This window comes from Pan paniscus, chromosome X, assembly GCF_029289425.2.
Source record: "Pan paniscus chromosome X, NHGRI_mPanPan1-v2.0_pri, whole genome shotgun sequence".
Taxonomy (NCBI): domain Eukaryota; kingdom Metazoa; phylum Chordata; class Mammalia; order Primates; family Hominidae; genus Pan; species Pan paniscus.
This window is the reverse complement of record NC_073272.2, coordinates 115,495,781-115,501,976: the sequence shown is the minus strand read 5'-3', so window position 1 is coordinate 115,501,976 and position 6,196 is coordinate 115,495,781.

Sequence of the window (6,196 nt, the reverse complement as noted above, 5' to 3'; positions counted from 1 at the left end):
AGAAAGTATTCCAAACTGTGTAGCTTAAAACAACAGAAATTTATTTGTGCAGTGCTGGAGGCTAGAGGTCCAAAATCAAGGTATTAGCAGAATTCGTTCCTTTTATGGATTCCGTGGGAATCTATTCCATGCCTCCCTTCTGGCTTCTGTGAGTGTAAGCAATTCTTAGCATCCTTGCCTTACATATGCATTACTCTACTATCTGCTTCTGTTTTCACGTGGAGTCCTCCTTGTTTCTAAGTGTCTTCACATGGCTGGCTAAGATATAAAAAAAAATCAGTCATATGGGATTGGCCCACCCTACTTCAGTACGACTGCATTTTAAGTTAATAAATTACATCTGCAATGACCGTTTTTCCCTGTGAGATTACAATCTGAGGTACTAGCAGTTAGCACTTCAACATATATTTTGAGGAGACATAATTCGCCCATTAGCACTGGCCAAAAAAAGGGAGAAGCCTCATATTATTAAAATCAGGAATGCAACTGAGGATTTTACTAGTGACCAAACAGAAATCAAAATTATTATAAAAGAATACTATTAAAAGTCTTATGCCAAAAAATTAAATGACTTATATACATGAAATTGACAAAGTACTAGGAAAATACACACTACCAAACTGACAAAAGAAGAAAATTTAAAACTGGACAGACTTATAACAAGTAATGAGATAGAATCAGTAATCAACACTTTCCCAAAAAAGGAAAGGCCCAAGACAAATGGCTGTACTGGAGAATAATATCAATTATTTTAAAAAGAATTAACATCACTCTTTCTCAAATTCCTTCAAAACCAAAAGAAAAAGAATCACCTCCTAGCTCATTTATGAGTCTGGCATACCACTGATTTGAAAGCCAGAAAAAGCCAAAGATGTCACAAGAATAGAAAGCTACCAACTATTATACCTTAAGAATACAGATAAAAAGATGCTCAAGAAAATACTAGGAAACCAAAAACTGGGAGCATATTAAAAATATCATACAGAGTGACAAATTGGAATTTATTCTAGACATGCAGGAGGAGCTCAGCATACCAAAATAAATCAATGTAATGCACAACATTAATAAGACAAAAGGGGAAAACACATGAATGTCTCAATTGATTTGAGAAAAAAAATCCAGAAAAAACAAAACTTTCCTGTAATAATGTTGAAGTATTCAACATATTATTGATATCAATATATTTTGAAGTCCTAATAGCCAGTACCCCAGAATGTAACTTATTAGGAAAAAGGGGTCATTGCAGATGTAATTTATTAAGTTAAAATGAAGTCATACTGGAGTAGGGTGGGCCCCAATCCCATAAGACTGATATTTTTATATCTTAGTCAACAAATGTGATACAGAAGGAAACTTCTTCAACACCATAAAAAGTTTGATTTAAAAATTTACAGATTCATACTCGATGAAAAACTGAAATGGTTCCCCCTAAGATCAGGAATAGACAAGTATGATTCTTTTGACTATTTCTACTCAACATTATATGACAAGTTTTAACCAGAGAAATTAGTCAACAAAAAGAAATAAAACACATTCAAATGGGAAGGAAAGAACTAAAGCCATTTCTGTTTTCTCATGACATACTCTTATATATAAAAAGTGTTAAGAATCCACACAAAAAAATTAAAGCAAATATGTGGAGCCAAGATGGCCAAATAAGAACAGCTCCAGTCTACAGCTCCCAGCGTGAGCACCACAGAAGACAGGTGATTTCTGCATTTCCAAATGAGGTACCAGGTTCATCTCACTGGGGAGGGTCAGACAGCGGGTGCAGGACAGTGGGTGCAGTGCACCGAGTGTGAGCCAAAGCAGGGTGAGGCATCGCCTCACCTGGGAAGTGCAAGGGGTCAGGGAATTCACTTTCCTAGTCAAAGGGGTGACAGACAGCACCTGGAAAATTGGGTCACTCCCACCCTAATACTGCACTTTCCCAACAGTCTTAGCAAACAGCACACCAGGAGATTATATCCTGCACATGGTTTGTAGGGTCCATGGAGCCTCGCTCATTGATAGCACAGCAATCTGAGATCAAACTGCAAGGTGGCAGTGACGCTGGGGGAGGGGCGCCCACCATTGCCCAGGCTTGAGTAGGTAAACAAAACAGCCGGGAAGCTCGAACTGGGTGGAGCCCACTGCAGCTCAAGGAGGCCTGCCTGCCTCTGTAGACTTCACCTCTGGGGACAGGGCATAGCCAAACAAAAGGCAGCAGAAACCTCTGCAGACTTAAATGTCCCTGTCTGACAGCTTTGAAGAAAGTAGTGGTCCTCCCAGGATGCAGCTGGAGATCTGAGAACGGACAGACTCTCTCCTCAAGTGTGTCACTGACCCCTGAGTAGCCTAACTGGGAGGCATTCCCCAGGAGGGGCAGACTGACACCTCACACGGCTGGGTACTCCTCTGAGACAAAACTTCCAGAGGAACGATCAGGTAGCAACATTTGCTGTGCACCAATATCCGCTGTTCTGCAGCCTCCACTCCTGAAACATGGGCAAACAGGGTCTGGAGTCAACCTCCAGCAAACTCCAGCAGACCTGCAGCTGAGGGTCCTGACTGTTAGAAGGAAAACTAACAAACAGAAAGGACATCCACACCAAAACCCCATCTGTACGTCACCATCATCAAAGACCAAAGGTAAATAAAACCACAAAGATGGGGAAAAAACAGAGCAGAAAAACTGGAAACTCTAAAAATCAGAGTGCCTCTCCTCCTCCAAAGGAATGCAGTTCCTCACCAGCAGGATATTATCCAGGAGAACTTCCCCAATCTAGCAAGGCAGGCCAATATTCAAACTCAGGAAATACAGAGAATGCCACAAAGATACTCCTCAAGAAAAGCAACTCAAAGGCACATAATTGTCAGATTCACCAAAGTTGAAATGAAGGAAAAAATGTTAAGGGCAGCCAGAGAGAAAGATCGGGTTACCCACAAAGGGAAGCCCATCAAACTAACAGCTGATCTCTCAGCAGAAACTCCACAAGCCAGAAGAGAGTGGGGGTCAATATTCAACATTCTTAAAGAAAAGAATTGTCAACCCAGAAGTCATATCCAGCCAAACTAAGCTTCATAAGTGAAGGAGAAATAAAATCTTTTACAGACAAGCAAATGCTGAGAGATTTTGTCACCACCAGGCCTGCCCTAAAAGAGCTCCTGAAGGAAGCACTAAACATGGAAAGGAACAACCACTACCTGCCACTGCAAAAACATGCCAAATTGTAAAGACCATCAAGGCTGGGAAGAAACTGCATCAACTAACTAGCAAAATAACCAGCTAACATCATAACAACAGGATCAAATTCAGACATAATAATATTAACCTTATATGTAAATGGGCTAAATGCTCCAATTGAAAGACACAGACTGGCAAATTGGATAAAGAATCAAGACTCATAAGTGTGCTGTATTCAGGAAACCCAACTCACGTGCAGAGACACACATAGGCTCAAAATAAAGGCATGAAGGAAGATCTACCAAGCAAATGGAAAACAAAAAAAGGCAGGGGTTGCAATCCTAGCCTCTGATAAAACAGATTTTAAACCAACAAACATCAAAAGAGACAAAGAAGGACATTACATAATGGTAAAGAGATCAATTCAACAAGAAGACCTAACTATCCTAAATATATATGCACCCAATACAGGAGCACCCAGATTCATAAAGCAAGTCCTTAGAAAACTACAAAGGGACTTAGACTCCCACACAATAATAATGGAAGACTTTAACACCCCACTGTCAACATTAGACAGATCAATGAGACAGAAAGTTAAAAAGGATATCCAGGACCTGAACTCAGCTCTGCACCAAGCAGACCTAATAGACTTCTACAGAACTCTCCACACAAAATCAACAGAATATACATTTTTTTCAGCACCACACCACACCTATTCCAAAATTGACCACATAGTTGGAAGTAAAGCTCTCCTCAGCAAATGTAAAAGAACAGAAATTATAACAAACTGTCTGTCAGACCACAGTACAATCAAACTAGAACTCAGGATTAAGAAACTCACTCAAAACTGCTCAACTACATGGAAACTGAACAACCTGCTCCTGAATGACTACTGGGTACATAAAGAAATGAAGGCAGAAATAAAGATGTTTTTTGAAGCCAAAGAGAACAAAGACACAACATACCAGAATCTCTGGGACACATTTAAAGCAGCGTGTAGAGGGAAAATTATAGCACTAAAGGCCCATGAGAGAAAGCAGAAAAGATCTAAAATTGACACCCTAACATCACAATTAAGAGAGCTAGAGAAGCAAGAGCAAACACATTCAAAAGCTAGCAGAAGGCAAGAAATAACTAAGATCAGAGCAGAACTGAAGGAAATAGAGACACAAAAAAAACCTTCAAAAAATCAATGGATCCAGGAGCTGGTTTTTGAAAAGATCAACAAAATTGATAGACTGCTAACAAGACTAATGAAGAAGAAAAGAGAGAAGAATCAAATAGACACAATAAAAAATGATAAAGGGGATATCACCACCGATCCCACAGAAATAAAAACTACCAACAGAGAATATTATAAACCCCTCTATGCAAATAAACAAGAAAATCTAGAAGAAATGGATAAATTCCTCCACACATACACCCTCCCAAGACTAAAGCAGGAAGAAGTTGAATCCCTGAATAGACCAATAACAGGAGATGAAATTGAGCCAATAATTAATAGCTTACCAACCAAAAAAAGTCCAGGACCAGATGGATTCACAGCTGAATTCTACCAGAGGTATAAGGAGGGGCTGGAACTATTCCTTCTGAAACTATTCCAATCAATAGAAAAAGAGGGAATGCTTGCTAACTCATTTTATGAGGCCAGCATCATCCTGATACCAAAGACTGGCAGAGACAAAACCAAAAAAGAGAATTTTAGACCAATATCCCTGATGAAAATCAATGCAAAAATCCTCAATAAAATACTGGCAAAATGAATCCAGCAGCACATCAAAAAGCTTATCCACCATGATCAAGTGGGCTTCATCCCTGGGATGCAAGGCAGCTCAACAAACGCAAATCAATAAACATAATCCAGCATGTAAACAGAACCAAAGACAAAAACCACATGATTATCTCAATAGATGCAGAAAAGGCCTTTGACAAAATTCAACAACGCTTCATGCTAAAAACTCTCAATAAATTAGGTATTGATGGGACGTATCTCAAAATAATAACAGCTATCTATGACAAACCCACAGCCAATATCATACTGAATGGGCAAAAACTGAAAGCATTCCCTTTGAAAACTGGCACAAGACAGGGATGCCCTCTCTCACCACTCTGATTCAACATAGTGTTGGAAGTTCTGGCCAGGGCAGTCAGGCAGGAGAAGGAAATAAAGGGTATCCAATTAGGAAAAGAGGAAGTCAAATTGTCCCTATTTGCAGATGACATGATTGTATATCTAGAAAACCCCATCGTCTCAGCCCAAAATCTCCTTAAGCTGATAGGCAACTTCAGCAAAGTCTCAGGATACAAAATCAATGTGCAAAAATCACAAGCGTTCCTACACACCAATAACAGACAGAGAGCCAAATCATGAGTGAACTCCCATTCACAATTGCTTCAAAGATAATAAAATACCTAGGAATCCAACTTTCAAGGGACATTAAGGACCTCTTTGAGGACAACTATAAACCACTGCTCAATGAAATAAAAGGGGGTACAAAGAAATGGAAGAACATTCCATGCTCATGGGTAGGAAGAATCAATATCGTGAAAATGGCCATACTGCCCAAGGTAATTCATAGATTCAATGCCATCCCGGTCAAGCTACCAATGACTTTCTTCATAGAATTGGAAAAAACTACTTTAAAGTTCATATGGAACCAAAAAAGAGCCTGCATTGCCAAGTCAATCCTAAGCCAAAAGAACAAAGCTGGAGGCATCACGCTACCTGACTTCAAACTATACTACAAGGCTACAGTAACCAAAAGAGCATGGTGCTGGTACCAAAACTGAGATATAGACCAATGGAACAGAACAGAGCCCTCAGAAATAATGCCACATATATACAACTATCTGATCTTTGACAAACCTGACAAAAACAAGAAATGGGGAAAGGATTCCCTATCTAATAAATGGTGCTGGGAAAACTGACTAGCCATATGTAGAAAGCTGAAACTGGATCCCTTCCTTACACCTTATACAAAAATTAATTCAAGATGGATTAAGGACTTAAATATTAGACCTAAAACCATA